The sequence below is a fragment of the Cajanus cajan genome, chromosome 3 (genome assembly GCF_000230855.2).
Source record: "Cajanus cajan strain Asha chromosome 3, NIPB_CcT2T_4, whole genome shotgun sequence".
In the NCBI taxonomy this organism is placed as follows: Eukaryota; Viridiplantae; Streptophyta; class Magnoliopsida; order Fabales; family Fabaceae; genus Cajanus; species Cajanus cajan.
The window spans coordinates 42,276,120-42,287,904 of record NC_138519.1 but is presented as its reverse complement, the minus strand read 5'-3'; positions in this window follow the sequence as shown (position 1 = coordinate 42,287,904).

Here is an 11,785-nt window from a genome sequence, read left to right as displayed (position 1 = left end):
TTCAAGCATAATACTTCTTTACCACGTCAGCGTTGACTGGGTATCGAAGTTCTTCTCCATCCATGTCTGTGAGAATCAATGCTCCTCCGGAGAAGGCTCGCTTCACCACGTATGGTCCTTCATAATTTGGGGCCCACTTTCCGATTTTGTCCTTTTGAGCTGGTAGCAATTTCTTCATCACCAGCTCTCCCTCATGGTAGATTCGAGGATGGACTTTCTTGTCAAAAGCCTTTTTGATCTTCCTTTGGTAGGCTTGACCATGGCATATGGCGTTCAGTCGTTTTTCTTCGATAAGGTTCAATTGGTCGTATCGACTTTGAACCCATTCTGCCTCGGAAAGTTTTGCTTCCATGATTACTCTGAGAGAAGGTATCTCGACTTCAACCGGCAGAACTGCCTCCATTCCATAAACAAGGGAGAATGGAGTAGCTCCTGTGGATGTACGTACTGAAGTCCTATAACCATGGAGAGCGAAGGGTAGCATCTCATGCCAGTCTTTGAATGAGACAACCATCTTTTGTACTATCTTCTTGATATTCTTATTGGCTGCCTCGACTGCCCCATTCATCTTTGGTCGATATGGGGAAGAGTTGTGGTGCTGAATTTTTGAACTCTTTGCACAGTTCTTCCACCATCTTATTGTTCAAATTGGATCCATTATCAGTGATGATTTTGTCGGGAATACCGTATCTGCATAGGATATTCTTTCTGATGAAGGATGTTACCACCTTTCGGGTCACATGAGCATACGCTGCCGCTTCTACCCATTTGGTGAAATAGTCAATGGCTACAAGGATGAACCTATGTCCATTGGATGCCTTTGGCTCGATGGGTCCAATAACATCCATGCCCCACATTGCGAATGGCCATGGTGAAGCCAACACATTGAGTGGCGTTGGTGGGACATGAATGTTGTCGGCATATGCTTGACACTTGTGGCATTTCCGGACGTATTGGTAACAATCCCTTTCAATGGTCGACCAACAATATCCTGCTCTGAGGATTTTCTTAGCCATTGCAGGCCCGGGAATATGGGTACCGAAAACCCCCTCATGTATTTCTTTGATTACATTTTGAGCTTCGACTTGGTCTATGCACCTCAACAAGACCGAGTCATAATTCTTTTTGTAGAGGGTTTCTCCAATCAACAGAAATCCCATGGCCCTTCTTCGGATATGCTTTTTATCATTATCGCTGGCCATATCAGGATATTCCCCTTTTGACAGATATTGTTTGATGTCATGGAACCATGGATAATCATCAACAGCTTCATCTATCAGTAGGCAGAACGCTTGCTTATCGTGCTGCCGGATATTGATGATGGGCATTTCATGCTCCTTATCCAAGGCGAACATCGATGATAGTGTAGCAAGGGCGTCAGCGAACTGATTTTCCTCCCTTGGGATATATTCAAAGATGACATTTTGAAAGAATTGTATCAGGTCTTTGATATGCTCAACATATGGTATCAGTTTAGGATTTCGGACTTCCCATTCACCTCGCAGTTGGTGGATGACTAAAGCCGAATCCCCAAATACTTTGAGCTTTAGGATACCATTGTTGATTGCTGCTTGGATTCCTAACGCGCAAGCCTCGTATTCGGCCATGTTATTTGTACAGTCGAAGTTGAGTCTTGCCGTTAAGGGGATATGCTTTCCTTGTGGGGAGATTAATACTGTTCCAATCCCCTGTCCAAGCATGTTGGAGGCTCCATCAAAGTACATGGTCCACGTATCATCCTTAGGATCTTCATGTTGTAAATGCATTATATCCTCATCGGGGAAATCATCCTGAAGGGATTGATAGTCATTGGTCGGCCCGTGTGCTAGGTAATCAGCTAGGGTACTACCCCTGATGGCCTTTTGTGTGACATGTACGATGTCAAATTCTGATAATTGCACTTGCCATCGGGCAATCTTCCCAGTGATTATCGGTTTGTCGAACACGTACTTAATTGGGTCCATTTTGGAAACCAACCAAGTAGTATGCCTAATCATATACTGCCTGAGCCGTTGTGTTGCCCATGCTAACGCACAGCACGTCTTTTCTAGTGGCGTGTAGCGGGTTTCATAATCAAGGAACTTTTTGCTCAGGTAGTAGATGGCTTGTTCTTTCTTCTTTGTTTCATCTTGTTGTCCTAGCACAGCTCCCATGGACTCATCAAGTACCGTTAGATAGAGGATTAATGGTCTTCCCTCGACAGGTGGCACCAACACTGGTGGATTGGCCAAGCACTGTTTGATCTTATCGAAAGCTTGTTGACAATTCTCATCCCAAACTTCGGAATGATTCTTGCGCAACAGCTTGAATATTGGTTTGCACGTGTCAGTCAACTGTGCGATGAACCTTGCGACGTAGTTCACCCTGCCGAGGAATCCTCTAATTTCTTTCTCAGTTTTAGGAGGAGGCATTTCCATTATTGCCTTTACTTTATCGGGGTCCACCTCTATGCCTTTTTCACTGACGATGAACCCGAGAAGCTTACCCGACCGAACTCCGAAAGTACACTTAGCCGGGTTTAGCTTAAGCTGATACTTACGAAGCCGATTGAATAATTTTCTCAAATATTGGATGTGGTCCATCTCGTCTTTTGACTTTGCGATCATGTCATCCACGTATACTTCAATTTCTTTGTGGATCATATCGTGGAATAGCGTCACCATCGCTCGTTGGTAGGTGGCACCCGCATTTTTAAGTCCAAAAGGCATCACCCTGTAGCAGAAAGTGCCCCAGGGTGTGATGAAAGAAGTTTTCTCACGGTCTTCTATATTCATCTTGATTTGATTATACCCCGAGTATCCATCCATAAAGGAATAGAGTGTGTTTGTGGCAGTATGATCCACAAGTGTATCGATGTGTGGCAAAGGAAAATCGTCCTTTGGACTGGCACGATTCAAATCCCTATAATCAACACACACTCTAACCTTCCCATTCTTTTTGATGACTGGCACAATGTTAGCCAGCCATTCAGGATATTGGGATACGACCAAGAATCCCGCATCTAATTGCTTTTCTACCTCCTCCTTGATCTTTAAAGACCATTCGGGCTTGATTCGTCGAAGCTTTTGCTTAACGGGTCGAAACCCTTCTTTTAATGGCAACTTATGCTCGACGATGTTAGAGTCCAATCCGGGCATATCACGGTACGACCATGCAAATACGTCCTTGTATTCCCTTAATAATTGGATCAACTGTGTTCTTATTCCATCACTGATATGGGTCCCAATGTTGACCTCTTTCAATTCTTGACCCTGCCCCAAATTCACGGTCTCCAATTCTTCTTGATACGGTTGGAGTAGACGAGCTTCTTGATCTAGCAGCCTTTGCAGATCCGAAGAGATGGTCTCCTCATCACTGTCCAACTCAACCCATTCATCCTCGGCTTTCGGATTCCGGTCAGAGCGAGCAATCACAGACATAATTATTTATTGGTTCTGTTTAGGTTTAGAGTTTATTAATATTAATGAGAGAGAGAGAATAGAACAAAATGAGAGAATAATGTGTGAAAAATGCCTCTTTATTGATATATGTACAAAACCCTTATTTACATGAAAGGTCCTCATGATCTCGGGTATTGATCATGAGTCCCTAAAAGAAAATTAAGAAAATTAAGGAGAGGCCCTATTGTGGCTTGCCCTTCTCTCTACTCCTGCTTCGGCAGAGGGTTCTTGCTCACGTCGGGCGCTGTCGAATCGAAAGTGACCCATCCAGCATCAATAAGGCCTTGGACCTTGTGTTTGAGAGCTAGACAGTTCTCTATTGAATGCCCTGGTGCTCCCGAATGGTATAGACATTTGTCTTGAGGCTTGTACCAATCGGGGTAAGGTGGGTCGATCTTTCTTGGTGGAATATAGGCTAGAAGTTGGGCTTCTACTAGCTTCGGCAAGAGATCGCTATAAGTGGTCGGAAGTTTGTCAAACTTCTTCACAGAGTTGTATTGCGATTTGCCTGACTTCGAAGCGGAAGAAGATGGAGAAATGGTTACAGCGTTGACTCCTCCTTCTTTCTTCTTCCCGAAGGCCTTCTTAGCTTCATATGGTTGGGGAGGCTTAGCCAGCTTCCCACTTTTAAGTCCTTGTTCCACCCTTTCTCCAATGGTGATGATGTCCGAGAAGAGTGTCGTTGTGTTCCCTATCATTTTATCGTAATAGGGACCAGTCAACGAGTTGATGAATAAGGACACCGTCTCCTTATCCGACAGCGGGGGCTCTATCTGTGCCGCCAACTCCCTCCAACGTTGGGCGTATGCCTTGAAGGATTCATCGTTCTTTTTACTCAAGGCTTGAAGATCAGACCTATCGGGTGTTAGGTCGATGTTGTATTTATAGCGCTTGAGAAAGGCGTCGGCCAACTGCCTCCATGTATGTACTAGATTTCCATCTAGCTGCATATACCAGTTGAGTGCAGTTTCAGCTAAGCTCTCTTGAAAGCAGTGGATCAAGAGCTTTTCATTTGTGGCATATGCGGCCATCTTGCGACAGTACATGGTGAGATGACTTTTGGGGCAAGTCGATCCCACGTACTTTGGGAAATCCGGCACTTTAAATTTAGGAGGGAATTGGATGTCCCTCACTAAACACATGTCGGCGGCATCCTTGATGTCAAAGTCATGCCCCTCCATAGCCCTTAGCCGATCCTCGAGGGCGTGGAATTGTTCCTTTGATACTTCGGGCTCTTTAATCATAATTCCAGCCCCAAGGGATACAGCGTGTGGAGGATCTTTTTCATGCTCTTCCTCCTCTCCCTCATGATGGGACCCATGATCACTGTGATGAGATCCATGGATGTTGTGATGACGCATGAGTTCCATCATTTGCGCCAATTGGTCTTTAAGTTGTGAAAGCTCGGTTGTGAGCTTTTTGTTTTGCTCCTCCAATGCTTCCATTTTCTTGATCTTCTTTGCGCGTGTGAGGACAGAGAGATGACCAGCCACTTTCTAAAATGAATGTTTATTCTAATTAGCTTATTTATGATATGAATACACTCTTGATGTGAGCTTGATAATCTTTCATCTTTGAGGCGCTGCCTTTTTAAGATGAAAGTTTATCACCCTCCCTAGGCTATTATCTCTCCACAACGGAGAATCTCAATAGTCACGGGTCTCTTTCACTCACATCGAGAGGGTATTAGTGAACCTATAAATGATGATGAGGATGCATGAGGTTTTATTGATAATGATGTCTATGCTCCTTACTTTTATTATATTTTCACACATGGTCTTTCCTCTCATGTCATGACATTTTCATGCATGGGGATTATTCTTTAGACCTTATCACGAGGTTATTTATTAATGCACAAACAATTGCACATAAGCATTTACACAAATAATTCACTCATCCACGAACAGTCACGAGCGAATCACGAGGTAGGGGTCTCCTGCAGAAAAGTGCATATTCAAGGAGGATCTAACTGTTCTCACTTGGTCAAAGGCCCCCAAGGTGCCCCCATTATAGGGACCCAATTCCTCTCATCGTAGGTCGATGGAAAGCTCCAACGCACCGTCGGACTCAAGTTCATGGTTATCACCTTGAGTGATGTTTTCCGACAACGGTCTACGGGCACCTATAGACCCATTCGACAACCGGCCGTACTAACATCCACTCCCTATGGTTAATCACTCATGCCCCCGGGTATAGAGGGAACTGTTGTGTGCAAAGGTTTGTGTGCAGTTTTTATTTCAAACAATTGCGTAAATTTAAAAATACAACAGTTATTAAAAGCCATATAATAAATCATGTTATCATACAAGCAAGGGGTAACGAAGTAATTTTTAACTATTATTTGTTAAAACAATCTGTCACTAAATGGGACTGACTCTCGAGGCTTCCCCAGCAGAGTCGCCATCTGTCGCCACCGGCCCAAACGGGCCTCGGCGGTCGCGAAGACGGTCGAACTCGCTTTTATTTTAGTTTGAAAAATGTATTGGATTATTAGAACGACTTGTTCTCAAACTGAGACCTTGTCGATCTTATCCAATTTATTTATTAAATGTCTCACCAATCCATATTAATCCCAAGCGGGACCCTCCATGGATTAGTGGTTTTCGCAAAAGGAGGGTTCGTGGAGTCGCCACCAATATTTTACTCAAAACATTGGAAAAAGGAATAAGGCAATCGATTCAAAAATCGACTTCGGCCATTACAACCAGAGTCGGGTAAGGGAGTCGGTTACGCGTGGGGAAGGTGTTAGCACCCCACAGCGCCCCTTTCGGGTTCCCTATGACAGATTATTTCTAAAATAATAGCGTAAAATTACTAAATTACCCCTATTTATTATAAGCGATTATAAATTAACTATCTACATGATGACAGTTTAAATATGCACACAGAAAGCAGTAAAAGGAAGGATTTAAGAAGAAACCTCTTGAAGCGTGCTTTTATATATTGAGTAAAACTGGGAAGCTTTTTGGCGTTCCCTCGCTCTACAAGCTCGCTCGCTCCTTCCTCAAAACTTTTAACTATGGAAATCCGGAGGATTTCCCTTCGACTAGGTTCGATCCTCAAGCAAAATGGCTCGGGGCTCAAGAACTTTGTCGGATCAACTCTCCGAGTGATTTCTAGGGCAGAACACTGCTCAAAAACCCCAGAATACTCAAGGAGAGGGTTGAAACTATGTTCAAAAGTGTGGAATGACGTCCAATTGACGTCATATTTATAGGGAATAGGCGCAATACGGGCTACAGAATCAATACGGCCGTATTGAAATTTTTGAACTTCAATACGGCCGTATTGAAATTCAGAAAATTCAATGCGCCCGTATTGAGTTCACTGCGGCTGTATTGAAGCTTCAATACGGCCGTATTGATTTCAGTACGGCCGTATTGAAGTTTCAGAAACTTCAATACGCCGTATTGAGTTCACTGCGGCCATATTAAAGCTTCAATACGGCCATATTAAGTTTAGTACGGCCGTATTGGGCTTCATTCCCTCCACTTCCTTATTTTAACCTATTCTAAGACCTCTAGACCTACAGAGAACCCTCCTAGGGCCTTCCAGGAGTCCTTCTGGCTGATCTTCCTTCAGTCTTCGAGAGTCTTCAAGCTTTATTTCCGACCCGGACAATTTTAGGGGTCTACACTCATCATGAGTAACTCCATAGATTGCCTATATTCTTCCACACTAGATGACCCTTGTTTCAATCTTTGTAGCTTATCCATAAGCTCACGGTCATAGTATGGAGGAATATGCCTCATTCTCAAGGCACTACGGAGCTCATTCCAATATTGAATTGGAGGCTCATGGTTTATTCTTCTCTCTTTTTCTAAGGAGGTCCACCAATACATGGCATGCCCTTGGAAGCTAAGGGTTGCCAAAGAAACCTTTCTTTATTCACTCACTCCATGGCAAGAAAATAGTTGTTCTACTTTCATTTCCCAATCCAAATAAGTTTCCACATTGTCTTTGCCATGGAATGGGGGAAGAGGGATGTGGGGTTCCCTATTGGAAGACTCCCTATGTCTATGATGCCTTGGGGGTCTTTGATAGTAATCATCATTGTGATGACTACTAACGAAGATATCACTTGGAGGTTGGGTATGATGCCCTTCCTCCTCATGAACACTTGAATACATATGCCCCTTTCCTCTTGAGGGTTGAGGAGAAGTGACTTTTGGTCTTGAACCACTAGCCTCTCCTCCCACAACTAGCCTAGCAAGTAATCTTTTTATTTCTTCATTATTTCTTTCAAACTCTTTTTCTTTTCTTCTCAATTCTTCTTCTCTTTTTATATTTTCCTCTTCTTTTTTTCTTAGGTACTCTTTCAATTCCCTAAGTTCATCCCTAACACTAGACCTAGTACTACGAGAATTATGACCATGGACACTAGAATGATCACTCATCTTTGATCCAAAAAGGTTTTCACAAAGTTGTTTTCAAAAAGGGTTTGAAATGGTTTTCACAAAGAGTGAGTGATAAAAAGGTTTTCACAAAAAGGGTTTGCAAGGTGCAAGATAGGTAGGAAAAGGCCTAAGTGTACAAAGTGAACTTTCAAGGGGAGTTGGACTACAAAGAATCACTTAATAACCAAGCCCTATCAAGTAAAAATCACTAAGCCTTTTCTACTTTTCTTACAAAACAATTTGGCACAATAATAAAGTGTGTGTGTGCACGTTACCCCTAGTAGGCAAAGGCCTTCTAAACGTAAATTGGAGCAAAGATAAAAGTCCTAACAATTATACTACCAAAAACTATAAAGCATGCAAAAGAAAAGCACTTAAAACATATTCTAGTCGAGGTCCTAGGTGAAGGTTTTCAAATCACCTTCAACTACACGAACTAAAACCAAATTGAAGAGGTTTAGGAATGGCCAAATTACAAACCAAAGGAAAGAAACCAAGGCCCAAAAACACAAGAGGCCGAAAGGAAAGAAAACAAGTAAAAAATTATGAAAAAAACAAAAATTAGGTCTTCAAACTCCTCCACTTGGGTTCCTTCACAAAGAGCAAACTTGTTAGTCCTCTCCAAGTGTTTGATCACTCCTTTTGGTGTGGCGTAAATCCCTCCAAAGGCTAGGTTTGGATTCGGTTCACCCCTCCACTCAAATCCACCAAAGGGTGTGATAGTTTGCTAGAGAAGTTCTTCACCTACAAGTAAAGTGAAACCAACCCAAAGAGCAAGAGTCCAAGAAATAAAACTGAAAAAGCACAATTAGGAAGGCTAAACTCAAGGAGAATTGATGGAGACAAAACAAAAGACGCCAAAGAAAGACAAACTAAAAATTAAGACTCAATCAAAAAAAGGAAGCACACAAAAGATTAATCCTAGAAAGGCACTAGAGTGGATTAGTGTTTATGCTCACTCGATTAAGTCTTTTAGTGATTCGGTCCAGCCAATATTAAGGTCTCAACAATGGTCCAAAAATGTCACAAGTCCAACTCCAAATGCTTAGGTAAAGGGTCCAAGTCCACAAGTCTAGCAACAAGTCCTTTTTGGTCCAATTTTTTTTTTTTTTGATACTTTTTCTTCTTTTGTTCTATTTTTCACGTCAATTTCTTTTATGCTTCTTGGGTCCAATTTCTTTTCTTTAATGTTCAGCCCATTGTTTCTTAGGTTTTGCACTTGTGGGTGGTGAAAATTAGGTCAAATTTTAGGAGAAGAGATGAAGACAAGTGGCGTGATTTTAGAGATGTTTAGGGTATCTTTTGAGTGGAAAATGATTTGTACTATCTAGTACTGTCGCCACCGGCCCAAACGGGCCTCGGCGGTCGCGAAGACGGTCGAGCTCGCTTTTATTTTAGTTTTGAAAATGTATTGGATTATTAGAATGACTTGTTCTCAAACTGAGACCTTGTCGATCTTATCCAATTTATTTATTAAATGTCTCACCAATCCATGTTAATCCCAAGCGGGACCCTCCATGGATTAGTGGTTTTCGTAGTAAAAGGGTTCGTGGAGTCGCCACCAATGTTTTACTCAAAACATTGGAAAAAGGGATAAGGCAATCGATTCAAAAATCGACTTCGGCCATTATAACCAGAGTCGGGTAAGGGAGTCGGTTACGCGTGGGGAAGGTGTTAGCACCCCACAGCACCCCTTTCGGGTTCCCTATGACAGATTATTTCTAAAATAATAGCGTAAAATTACTAAATTACCCCTATTTATTCTAAGCAATTATAAATTAACTATCTACATGATGACAGTTTAAATATGCACACAGAAAGCAGTAAAAGGAAGGATTTAAGAAGAAACCTTTGAAGCGTGCTTTTATATATTTCGTAAAACTGGGAAGCTTTTTGGCGTTCCCTCGCTCTACAAGCCCGCTCGCTCCCTCCTATAAAATTTTAACTATGGAAATCCGGAGGATTTCCCTTCGACTAGGTTCGATCCTCAAGCAAAATGGCTCGGGGCTCAAGAACTTCGTCGGATCAACTCTCCGAGTGATTTCTAGGGCAGAACACTGCTCAAAAACCCCAGAATACTCAAGGAGAGGGTTGAAACTATGTTCCAAAGTGTCAAATGACGTCCAATTGACGTCATATTTATAGGGAACAGGCCCAATACGGGCTATGGAATCAATACGGCCGTATTGAAATTTTTGAACTTCAATACGGCCATATTGAGTTCAATACGGCCGTATTGAAATTCAGAAATTTCAATGCGCCCGTATTGAGTTCACTGCGGCTGTATTGAAGCTTCAATACGGCCGTATTGATTTCAGTACGGCTGTATTGAAGTTTCAGAAACTTTAATACGCCGTATTGAGTTCACTGCGGCCGTGTTGAAGCTTCAATACGGCCGTATTAAGTTTAGTACGGCCGTATTGGGCTTCATTCCCTCCACTTCCTTATTTTAAGCTACTCTAAGACCTCTAAACCTACAGATAGCCATCCTATGGTCTTCTAGGAGTCCTTCTGGCTGACTTTCCTTCGATCTTTGAGGGTCTTCGAGTTTTATTTCCGACCCGGACAATTTTAGGGGTCTACAGCTGCCCCCCCTTTACTTAGTCAAACGGTCTTTTTAGTGTGTCGATTGACAAGTAAAGGAGTTGACCCAATTGTCCGGGTAATACGCCAACCTTCTGACTTGTAGTGTCTTCCGGTGGAAAATTGTTGAGTAGCCTCTCCAGGTTGAGTATTAGTCGTCGCCTCTCCAGGCTCATTGCATACCTCGGTGATCTGGACATCTGGGTAGCTGAGTATCGCCTCTCCAGGCTTGTGCATACCTCGGTGCTCTGGACATCTGGGTAGCTGAGTATCGCCTTTCCAGGCTTTGTGCATACCTCGGTGCTCTGGACAACTGGGTAGCTGAGTATCGCCTCTCCAGGCTTGTGCATACCTCGGTGCTCTGGGCATCTGGGTAGCTGAGTACCGCCTCTCCAGCCTTTGGGCGTACCTCGGTGCTCTGGACATCTGGGTAGCTGAGTATCGCCTTTCCAGGCTTTGTGCATACCTCGGTGCTCTGGACATCTGGGTAGCTGAGTATCGCCTCTCCAGGCTTGTGCATACCTCGGTGCTCTGGGCATCTGGGTAGCTGAGTACCGCCTCTCCAGGCTTTGTGCGTACCTCGGTGCTCTGGACATCTGGGTAGCTGAGTATTGCCTTTTAGGCTTGTGCATACCTCGGTGCTCTGGGCATCTGGGTAGCTGAGTACCGCCTCTCCAGGCTTGTGCATACCTCGGTGCTCTGGACATCTGGGTAGCTGAGTATTGCCTCTCCAGGCTTTGTGCATACCTCGGTGCTCTGGACATCTGGGTAGCTAAGTATTGCCTTTTAGGCTTTGAGATGATTTTGTCTCCACAGTCCACGATGCTGCTTCGACGGTTTTTTCTGATTTTGTGCCACTGAGGGCTGGATAACGCAGGGATCCGTCTAGGGGATGTGCAGTCATTCACAGGTTCCTGTGCCCCAACTTGCATTGCATTGTTGGTACCCATGGGGAATTTCTGACTCCTTGGGGTGTAGACACAGATGCTCTTTCTCTCTGAGTTGAGCGATGCCTTATGTTTGGCTGACGTCCTTTGACGTTGGTGGAGTATCCCGGTTTATCCTTATTCGGGTATCTCTTTTTGATTTTCTGATTTTTGCTGCCTCTGTGTAGGCTGTTATCCGCTGGGGATTCTGGATGTTGATTTTGTCTCCACAGTCCACGATGCTGCTTCGACGATTGTTTTTGATTTTTGTGCCACTGAGGGCTGGATAACGCAGGGATCCGTCTAGGGGATGTGCAGTTACTCATAGGTTCTTGTGTCCCAACTTTCCATTGAGTAGTTGGCGCCCATTGAGGAATTTCTGTTTCCTTGGGGTGTAGACACGAAGATGCTCTTTCTGAGATGAGCAGTGCCTTATGAT